At 40.1% G+C, this 11,581-nt stretch overlaps 1 long non-coding RNA gene across 1 annotated transcript; it reads right to left on the reverse strand.

Moving 5' to 3' along the window:
• Positions 1-4,865: 4,865 nt before the first annotated feature.
• On the reverse strand, positions 4,866-9,624 carry LOC140843494 (uncharacterized). Its single transcript, XR_012121321.1, has 4 exons — positions 9,418-9,624; positions 9,031-9,100; positions 6,648-6,716; positions 4,866-5,046 (listed from the first exon to the last, which is right to left on the reverse strand). It is a non-coding gene; the product is annotated as an uncharacterized lncRNA (long non-coding RNA).
• Between the last annotated feature and the right edge of the window lie 1,957 nt (positions 9,625-11,581).

Genomic DNA, 11,581 nt, shown 5'->3' on the forward strand with positions numbered 1-11,581 from the left:
AAGTAGCCAGACACAAAAGGCCACAAATCATATGATTTCACATACATGAAATGTCCAGAACAGGTAAGACCACAGAGACAGAAAGCATGTCTGTGGTTGCCAAGGCCTGAGGACGGCAGGGGAACAGGAAGTAATTGATTAATGAGTTTAGAGTTTCCTTTGGTGGTGATTAAAATATTCTGAAGCCAGATAGACATTGTAGGTACACAACATTGTGAATATAATACCTGAATTATACACTAGAATGTTCATGTTATATGAATTTTATCTGAATAAAAAATAATAAGTAAAGAATCTGAACATCTGAAAATGAATGCTTGCCACACCTCTTCGGTCCTGAGGACAGATTTATGAGACCAGATAACCTGAATTTGTGGAAGCCACACCTTCCACTTAGATAACTGTAACTGTGTGAATTTGAGCTAATTTCTGAGTCTGTTTTCTCAGTTGTACAATGGGATCTTTTATCAAATTGTTAGTTTCCAACTGCTATTTTTAAACCTGCTGGACTTTTTAAAAACAAAATCCTATGCAGAAACTTAATAAGTAAAACAAATGAAAGACAAACTGAATGAGGGGTGTGCCCAATCCACTCCCTGCTCCCATCCCTGGCAGGCTCAAAGGCACCCTCTTAACTGTGGTGCTTGGGATAAAAATCATCTGGAATAGATGATTTCTAAACTCATGGTCCCAAGAGAATACCCTCCCTCCTGTTTAAAAGCAGAATAGTAAGATGACATGTGAATATTAGTATCATGTATGTTGTTGTTGATAAACATGTGGCCTATAAAGATTTAGGAAGGAAGAGCCTGAAACTGAGCATGGCTGGTACAGCCAGACATGGGCTGGCCTGTGACTCACAGAAGCTTAGATGTGTCGGGGGCCATGGGGATGTCCCACTGCTTCCTCCTCACCCAAAGTCTAAGACAGCCCCAGGGAACCTGGTCGGGGACCACGAATAAGTCACTGCACCGTGCTCAGAGCTGAAGATTCCTCTGGGCCACCAATGAGGAAATCTGAAGGCTTTTCACGCCAGGTATTGATCAAAGAGATTATGACCGGATATGGGGAAAATTTACATGAAAATGAAAATTAGAGAAAAAACATGAAGCAGAAGGACATTGACTTTCTCCAATTTCTTGTCACATGTGACGTGTTATAAGGTTCATTCCAGAGTTACCGTCCTCCACAAAGATATCAAAGCATCCCACAGATAGACTTTTAGAACCTGCTAGATGATACAAAAATTGATCAGCCTGACCAGAATTTGACCGGCCCATCCACTAACCAACACTCCTACCTGATGTATGTTCCAAGGAGAGGGTCTTCTCCCCCTTCCAAGGATTAAGCTCGGCCAGGAGGACAGGGAGGGAAGTGGGAAACAAGAGGGGCTGAAAGTTTTAGCCAAGCAGAGCTGGGTCATCACTTAACAGTAAATAAATAAGGCACAGATCCAGAAGCAAAGATGACTTTCATGTGTTCTTGGATGCAAGGGAGCTGCTCTGACTCATAATGTCCCCATTTTGAACATCAGTACCGGCATGAAGGATTATCAAGTTGCATTTTCTAGCTGCTATTCTGCACAGCCTTTGATGGAACTGCCACAAGGAAAATCTTCTGAGAAATAAGAAAGTTCACATTCATCTCACATTGGAACACACTAAAAGTCAGAGAGTTACGGGTACAAAGTATTCTAGACCAGTGATTCCCAAAGTGTGCTTCTGGGATGAGTATCATCTGGGAACTTGAGAATTTGAGAAACACAAATTCTCAGCCTCTCCTAGACCAGAAACTCCAGGGTTGGGGCCCAGCAATATGGGGTATATCAAGCCCTCCAGTGACCCAAATGCATGTAACAGTGGGAGAACCCCTTCGACATCTTCTGTTCTAATGGATTCTCTACTTTCAGATGAGGACTCAAAGGCCTAAAGTAAATCAATGGCTTTCCCACTACCATCTGGCTGAATGTGTAAGCTAGAAAAAAAAGATGAAAATTTGGAAGTGTTACACATTGTGCTTTAAAAGAAAAAGTGTTTTAAAAAACATTTCTTTTTCCCAAAGATGAGGAGAGAATTGATGCTACTAGTTCAAAACCTGCTTTTTCATTTGTCAAATGTTAACTTAACGTGCACCACTCTGAGTAAAATCCCATCAGAATTCCCAAGCTCATTGCTGTGTACCCAGCACCGAAGACAGGTCTGGCGTACTAGACAGGCACTCAGTAAGCGTGAGTTATAATATAAATTAGTTCACGTAAAGGCGGTTGGGAGGGACTTTTCCATTTCCTTGTAGATTCCTGGTTCTCTGCCCAACTTGTGGAAACATGCCCCAGGTATGAAGATCCCTGGACACTATATTCTCTCGCAGCAAATAATCTTGACAAGTAGCTCAGTTTCTCTCCATCACCATGCAAATGTTTCCAAAAGAGACTGAAAAGGAGAAATCCACTGTGAAAACTGAAAAGCTAAGAAAAGTCTCTGAAATGCTACCCATGCAAAAATGTCCCCTAACATTTATTTATCCAGCCAAATTGCATGGCACTTGGGAAACTGTTAACTAATTTTAAACAACAAAAATTTTGCTTGTTTGTTTTCACTTTACCAGGACACAAATTGCAGGCTTAGCCTCTGTGAAAGCTTTTCTTTTTAGAAAAGGGAGGAAAGATTGAGGCTAAGATGAAAGGACATCCCAGAGTGAGAGTACAGGAAATGAAACAAACTCTTCCAAAAAACCCTCAAAACATAAAAACAACTGTATAGAAAGATCAAAAGTGAACAATTATAAGTAATATATCTAGTCCATCTTTTTTTCCTTCTAGAAAATTCTTGAATTCTTCACTTCAAATGTTTTAGTTCCTAATTTCTTATTTTTTTCTCTGAATTACTTGTCCTGCAGTAAGAGTGTTGCTTTAAGTTGTTTTTATTTTCCTAAAACTATTTTTCCTAAAAAAAAAGTGATATCTGTGCTAGGAGACATCAGGGGCATGTTTTATTGGTCCAATAATACTTACATCTGATGGTTTTTAAAGCCCTTGGCATCACCACATACTCAAGACTTATATTACTATTAAAAATCTTTATTGAAGAGAAACAGCAACCAAATTATATAATACAAAATCCAACAACTATACCTAATAAAAAATACTATGCAATTAAGCTATTTACTTAAGAACCACATGAACTTTGTGATTAGGTAATTTATATCAAACTCTTTAATAAAGTTCTCCTCATTTACTGACAAATTCTAGACCACATAATCATTTTGGGAGACCCTGAAAAATATGTTTTTGTCTATTCTTCATAGTATATCTTACACCTCAGTCAACAGAATAAGCTATTTGGGGGTAGGGACACTGCAGTTCCCATCTTTTAAAAAATGGTACTTAAATGGTTTCTGGGTGCTGCCACGGGAGCTGCCACACTCAGAAGGAAGCAGGTAGCTAGGGAACCAGCTCTGCTCAAAGGTAAATTTTTCTCAGGGGTCATTCTTTTTCTACCAAGAAATCATAACCTTATTGAGAGCAGGGGTTCTTCTGGTCTTAAAGGGGTCATGATTTCTCTAACATGCCAATCGACATAAGCAGTTCATTTTGGGGCCAAAAGAAATGATCAACCATCTGTCATCAGCAGTGCAGCAAATTCTCCTGCCAGGCTGCAGAGATTTAGGTTCTCTGGTTCTCATTACCTCTGGCATTTAGGGATCTAGACCTACCACGATTTGCAAAGCTCGATTAATGAAACAGCTTTCTCTGTGCTTTCATAGTAAAATCTGAAAGTAAGCTAAACACACAGCAGAAGTGATAAATAAATAAGAGGAGAACGGTCTTAAGAGGGAAACCCACCCTCAGGAGTGCCGGCTCTAAAACTAGTTCTACCACCGGCCTTCCCACTCTGTGCCTTCCTGCATCCCACCTTCATAAAATGGCACTTATAACCATTCCTATAATCAGTCCTATTCTCTGACCTGCATATTTTCATAGCACATTTCTGAATCTTAGGCAAAACTCTTGGCCATCTTTGAATGCTCTGGTCTTGGGTGAAGCATGAAATCCCACAAATTGTAAAAAATGTGAATACTATTACAGTGGAGTTGCAAATGTACTTATATTAGTTAGATATGCAAATAAAAAAATTCCTTTTTTTCCCCCACTATAATTGATCTCTCTTTATTGCTGCAGTCCAATTAAATTCAGCTGACCCACTCACTTAAGCATATGTCTAAGGAGACTTTTGGATAAATGCTCACTTTTTCAGATTGCCAATCCCTCCCTCTGCTCCTGTCCTCCAAGATGTGCCTTGGTGTGTCCTTTAAAGCGACAGGGAAGAGTGAGAGCTTGGATCTCTTTGTGTAGGTCCTTTCCTGACCCCGTTGTCCATTGCTGGCATTGAGGGCTCAGGTGGCTCAGCCTGGATTGGGCCTTCTTTCCTGTTGAGGAGCACCTCAGCCCTTCGGGAGCTGTGACAGTTCTGGGACATGCTATGACTGGTCAGGGACCTATCACCCCAGTGCAGTAACCTTGTAGGAGGCTTGCAGGAGGTCCAACACCCCACATGTGCATCCCTCAGCAGGTCCCTGGAGACTTGTGGGTGCCATAATAGTTGACTGAGAGACACCCCGGGGACCACACCCAGGACCTTCTCTGCCACTCTGGGGGAAATGGGGCCGAAGTCGTCTCCTGCCTGCACTTTCTCCACCTAGCCAACCTTCCCCTGCCCGTGCCCTCCTCCTTCCCGTGGCAGTAGCTACTCTTGCCCCATCATTTGTAATGATAAAACCTGACTTACTAGGACTAGAGTATACGTGGGATGTGTATTTCTAGAACATCTTCCTGATGACAGTATGAACTTCCCATGCTAAGGATCCCAAATATCCCTGGAAGCGCACCTTTCTCTTCATTCTCACAGCTGCCAAACTGGGCTCCTGCCTCCAAAACCTCCGTTCTTCCCATGCATCCCCAGGTCAGTGGTTTCCATCCAATGACCATCAGCATCAACGAGGAGCCTTGTAAGAATACAGCTTCCCAAGCCTACCCTTTCTAAGTGAAATCTAAAAAAGAGAAGAAAAACAAGTAAGGCGTGGTCTAGTGGCTATACTGCCCTACCATTGGGCTAAGAAAGGGAAGAAAATGAGGATTCATGTTCCTGTTTGCTTGTATTTGCCTAAAGACTGGAAGGAAACATAAAAATAAGTGGAAGTGACCCTTTTATGAGAGTATGAAGGAGTAAGGTAGTTGATCTTTACAAAAGCTTTTGCTTTTAATGTTTAACTTTTCAAAAATAAATGGTTTTTGCTTTTGTTTTGTGTGCTTTTTGTTTTGTTTGCTTTTTGTTTGTGTGTAAAGTTGGACCAATAAGAGCTTAATTTCCAGACTCAGCATCTGATGGCATCAAACCCCACTAAAGCCCTCCAGCCACAACCCATCATCTTTGGGATAAAATCTCACCTGGTGAGTGTGAACCATGAGACCACCTAGGATCTGAGCCCCGCCTTGCTTCCCCCAGGCGTCGTAGCCACCCCTCCATTTCTTTGCAACCTCCTCCTTCTACCACATCCCATTCCCTTTCTACATCTTCACGTTATTTTTCCAGTAAGATGCAGGCTGGAGTCACCCTGTCTACCCTCTGCCCTCCCCGGAATAAATAAGATTCTCCTCCCATGTCTCACCATATAACAATTTTTTTATAGTAATCTTCCTCCTCTCCCACCTCCTCAGCTGAGGGACAATGGCCTTCTCAGGGTGTGGTGTTTGTTGAATGAATAAGTTAGTGATTTTCAGTGTTAATGAAAAGATTTTTTTAAATAACAAAATATATATAAAGGAAAATTTATTGGCTCACTTAAATCTGTGATTTTTAAAAGGATACATATGTATGTGTTTTAGAAAGCAAACAGGAAAATTATGGTCAGGGTAATAGGCTGTAGTTGCTAAGAGCGATACCTAAGTCTGTTCATGGGTAGATAAGAACCATTTGTAATTGGCATGTTCTTCGTATGCCAATGATGCCACTAACTGGTTTCTCAGGCAGTGTTAGGCCTCACTCTTAAGGAAAGAATGTTTCCTTGTGGACACAGTGAACTGGCTTAAGGAGCCTTGTTTTCAGGGGCAAAACAATGGTGGTTTTATTTTTCACACCAAATTACCACAAAGTAGGAATGAATCTAAACGAGGTCAGACAATGTTTATAAACATAACAGAATTCATTTCATGATGACATGTTACCATGTGATCTGCATAATAGGAAAATAGTTTATTACTCACTTTATTTAAAAAGACTGGTCAAACGTGGTCACTTCATCTTTTTCTGCCCTGCCTTTCAGACGTATTAAAAATACACAGCTCTGCGGTGATTAAGAAATATCATCTCTTGTAGAATTTTCATTTTGTATTGTTAAAAAGAAATTTGTAGTCAGAAAATATGAATGTGTCATCTAATTTTAGATAATATCTTCGTGTTAACTCAGGTAACTTTTGAAACAGACTCATCTAGCTAACATAATGCCCTGCTTCTTAAAGAAGAAATTAACAGTTACTTTTGAACCAGGAAAATGCTAAGCCTGATGGTTGGTCAAAAAACAAACGTTGAACAAGATAAATGAATAGTGCTTTAATTCTTCAAAGGCACACTTTATTTCTATCCAGCAATCACCTGTAAGAATTGTGTCTGAAGTCGAATACCAGCCTGCCGATTTTCAAATACTGAGTCATCAATAGTGATCTGCAAAAGAGTAAAAAGGAGAGACACCAAGAATTGATTTAGCTTGCTGCCATGTATTAAATATGGTTCTAATGAGACAATTTTTTTTGCAAGTTACAGATCCTTTGAAATTGGAATCCAGAAAATTATATGTGAGAGACACCTCTTCCTTTCCTAATTAAGTGGGTACCATTGTCCTGTCTGTCCTGCTGGTTTCTCAGAAACTGGGCTCAGCCTTCCATATAAATATATTTCATTTTATGGGAAGTAAGTTCTACCAAACCACATGCCTCAGCTTCTTTAGATGTAAGTGGCATGGTCATGAAGGCCTGTCTTCCCAATGCAAATGTGAAACCAACCTTTCCAAATGGCTTAATATTTAACCATTAACAATTAAGACCAACAACTGTCTAAAATAAAAGTTCTTGGCATAATAACCATTTTCACAAAACTAATTCCCTCAAATAGGCATGCCCTAATGGACCAATAAAACGCGCCTTGTCGTGTCTGAATGCAGCATTACTGCCGTTTAGAGTTGGCTATAATTGGTAATCACAGCTCAGTGAAAGTGGGAGGTGGGAGGCTTATATAATAATACTTTACACAGGGCTTCCACCGGGCCTTTCATCTGAAGATCTCACAGCATTTGACAAACACTAATTAATACTCATGATACCCCGAGAGGGACGTAAGTATTATTCCCCCCATTTCACAGATGAGGAAACGATGAGGTTAAATTGGGTAAGCTGGTGAGTCAGGGGCAGAGTGAAGAGCTCTAATTCTTAGTCTTGTGCTCACACAGCATTACAAGGGGCTGCCATTGGAAAGATAAAAGGAAATGCACCTCATTTTCAAACACCCCAAGGTGAAAACATCAATTATAAATGGGATCCAATTAAGTCATTTGATTTTAACAACAGTAATACCATCTTGTAATCTTCACACTCTATTTTAAAATATCAAAACAGTATGAAATGTCGATTCTTAGACTCCATAGTATAAAGTATAAAATAAAGATTGTTTTGTCATAGGAGAAACAATTATCAAAATATATATTGAGTAATTTGAGAAAATGACCAAAAATTGTTTTATTTTTTTTAGGGGGGTGGGTCGGATTTTTATAACACCTCTTTGCCCTGAGGGCAGAGATACATCTTTTTAGAATTTGTATCCCAGTGCGTGGTACTGTTGGGCACATCTTCCAATAAATGTTAGTGAAACCAGTGAAACCTGTGAAACCTACTAAGTGCCAAGTTGTTGGGAGGCTTGTGAAGATGACTAGGATATAATCCCACCCTTCGAGGGGCTAAGGTTTTAAAGAGATACATAGAATACAAGAAAGTAATTAATAAATGAAGGCAAAGAGGATGGAAGGGGCCATGAATACAGTGTGAAAACACCAAGATTCTAGGTTCAAACTGGAACATTAAGGTTTTGAGGAATTTCCAGATAATAATACCATTGCTTCTGGAAGCTGCATTAATTCTTACAAACCATATGGTGGCTTTCTTCAGCTAAAGCCAGCTGGCTTTTATACATACAGCCTGTTGAGTTTGTAAACGCATTATTTAGAATGCTGAACATCGTGATAAATATTGTTTGGTCCAAGAGAAGACTTGGAAGTAGCTTTGGTATGAGTAGGAAACCAGCCATATAGGCCTTATTTTGGTAGCTCCAAAGTCTCTCTGTCTTAGGGCCTTTGCAGATGATATTCAGTCTACCCAGAATGCCCTTCCCACCTTCCATCCCCACCTTCTTCACCCAGCTAACTCCTACTTATGCTTTGGATTTCTACTCAAACATCATTTCTGACTCTTCAGATTAGCTCTGTGGTTACACCTTCTAAACACTCATTGCCCTTTTCCTTCATAATAGCTATCACCACTTGTAATTATTGCTTTTTCAAATTAATGTGTTTCTCCCTTTCTTTTACCTATTGTAGCTCTAATTCCCAAAAGGTTCCATTTCTGCTTTGACCACTATTATATTCCCAGCAAATGGGAGGTCATCAGTAAATGTGAGTTGAATAAATGAACCCACAGATGTGTCTAATGAGAAGCACTGAACTAGGAGGCTCATACTAAGAAAGAGAAAAACAGCTCCCATTGGTGGGAGCAAGTCTGGCACCATCAGTTAGGCCCCTGTGTTGCTACAAGCCCTTTCCCACCTTTAAATTAATTATTCACCCCACCTTCTGAAATTTAGGTCTTTCTGCTCATTTCCTCTCCATTTCCTTTGCTCCGAGTATTAAAGCAATTTTCCAACCCCATCCATTTTTCTTTCAATCTATTCCTATTCCATCCTTTCTATTTCTTCAGAAATAGTACATGCTTACCTTCACAGAGGCACTTGAGTAGTGAGCTCAATAGACTGACTTCTCTCTGCTTGTCTTCTTTCTCTCCATTCTGTCCACCAGATCATCACCAAATGAATCTCTCCAAGTCTTATTTCAGTCATGTCATACCCCTCTTAAGTCTTTTTTTTAAATAAAGAGACACCTACTAAATCTAATTCATTCTGTTTGGTTTGCAGTTTAGGGGGTGCTAAGGGCCCTGGCAAGAAAGGAGGTGATTGCCTCCCCGACCTCCAAGGAGTAAAGAAGAAGGTCCTCAGAGAAAGAACCAGGATGCAGATGCAATTTTTTCTGACTCCCAATCTCCTCTCCTATGCCTTACCCACAAGGCTAGGTCATCTCCTTGCTCAATGTCTTCAACACACCTACCGATTTCATTTGTAAAATTGGACACCCCTCCTGCCCTGCTGCGAGGGCTAGTGCAGAATGTGCTTGTGAAGAGCCCCTGTTAAACAAGGACCATCTCTTCACACCCTCTTGTCTTTCTGCTCCTTCCCCAGTTTTGCTAACAATGCAAAATCCCACAAGAAAAGGACAGTTGTGAAATCAAAAATAGTGAAATATCCCAGCACTATCTCGGCGTTGCCGGTCAACAATGGCAAACGCCACGGGCGCAGAGGGAGTTCCAGAATGGTGTGTTGAATGAGCTCATCTCGACTTAACAAACCCTCCCGAATGGCTGCCGTGGCGCCCCCTGTCGTGGTGGCCGAACAGCACCTTAGCCGGGCTGCGAGAACCGTTTGTCAAACATGTCCTGAAACCCTCGTCTAAGTGCACCCGCACAGAGGGACTGAGGGGAGAACGAAGAATATAGTCCTTCAGTTAATTTAGGAACAACGCTTTTAAATCACTAGAAGGATTTAGAAAGAATGGACTTTAATGTTAACATTTAATTTTTTAGAACTCATTCTATCACACCGCTTTGAGCTTCCACTTTTTTTCATGTGATCATTTAAAGGCAATATACTTTTAAGAAAGAAAGAATGCTCTATGGTCACTCGAGAGCTCAACTGATTTGCAGTGCAGAGAAAAATAACATTTAAAAAATGTATACTTATTAAATTTTTCTAATACAAGTAAAAACAAAGATCACCTAAATTGCATTATCGTGGGCAGTACCTCGACATATATCTTCTATGTCTGCCCGTTTGGAGGGTTCTCACGGGTGGAAACTGCAGCCCCTACTGGAGGCAGGACTGAATGCTTCGGTGCAGACGCACTGAGGGTGCATTCATTCAGCGGGCACTGGGGAGTCCTGCGCGTCTCTAGCACAGGACTGCACTGATAAGAACGGTAGTAAGAATTTTATCTGTGTTCCTATCCCTGCCACAGATATTATTCTTTAGATCTCATATGCCATTGGTTCTTCTTTTTCTAAGTCTTGCTGAATGTGGCTATAATTGTTCATCATAATTACTTATTTAATGCCAGCTGTACCTCCAAGGGAGGATGTATTGTTTTCTAGTTCTCTTACTTAGCGTTTATTCTTTCCTGACATTTTCATGCCATCCATGATGTTCTTAAGTTTTGCCTTAGTTCTTCTAAATACCAGTCCTCGATTTTTTTTTTTTTGCAATTAATAAATGCTCTTTTCCTCAATTTCCTCTATCCAGTATTCAGTCGATAGTTTGTCTTTCAGTTACAAAACATGTGGCTTTGCCATGGTTGATTATAACTGACTAGCAATATTCATGTAACATTTCATCTCCAGGGCTTTTTCACATTGTTCCAAGACCTCTTTTGCTGGCTTCTTTTTTCCTCTTGCATGCATCATATTTTTCCTAACATATGAAGTTATCTTAAATATACCATGTCAGCTATTCTTGAATTTTAATCTTCCTCTTTCCATTGTGTTTCAGCTACTGCGGTTTATCAGTTTCTTATAAGAACGTCTCCCAAATTATCCAGGCTGTCACGCCCCAACTTGGTCAGGAATCAGCCTTTAGGATCTTATGAAAGAATGAAATGAGCAGCAAGCTTAAATATTGTCTTCTCCTGACACTTCAGATGTGTGCCCATAGTACAGTTGTGGGTTCGCTTTTTAGTTTAGTTTTAGCCTTTCATGTTTCTCTCCAAAGCTTCTATTTTGAGAGGAGAACTGAATTGAGAATGATACTAGAGCCAAATCCATAGGTGAAAGGATTGAAAAATGCCTGAGAATGATTAAGTCTAGTGACTGGACAGTACTTAAGACATACCGCTGAAGTTTGGCAACTTTATCTATAACTGTATAAAAATCAACAGAATATTCAAAGAAATGTTTTCACAGCTTCTCAGGGTCTAGAAATTTCAAAACAGAGGCAGAACTGCAAGAGTCATAAAACTGCTCCTTCTTAAGATATCCAGTTCTTCTGAAACAAATGCACAGACCCAATATTTTACATTTCATTTTCAAAGTATATATGACTTTTAGAAAACCTTCCACCTTTGGCTAACCACCTGAAAGAAAAAGAAAAAAGAGGCAACTTGATAGTTTCTACATTGTCATTCTATTTGACATCCAGTTTTGAAGACTTTTTTTAAGTGTGAAAGC

Source organism: Manis javanica, chromosome 9 (genome assembly GCF_040802235.1).
Source record: "Manis javanica isolate MJ-LG chromosome 9, MJ_LKY, whole genome shotgun sequence".
Lineage (NCBI taxonomy): Eukaryota > Metazoa > Chordata > Mammalia > Pholidota > Manidae > Manis > Manis javanica.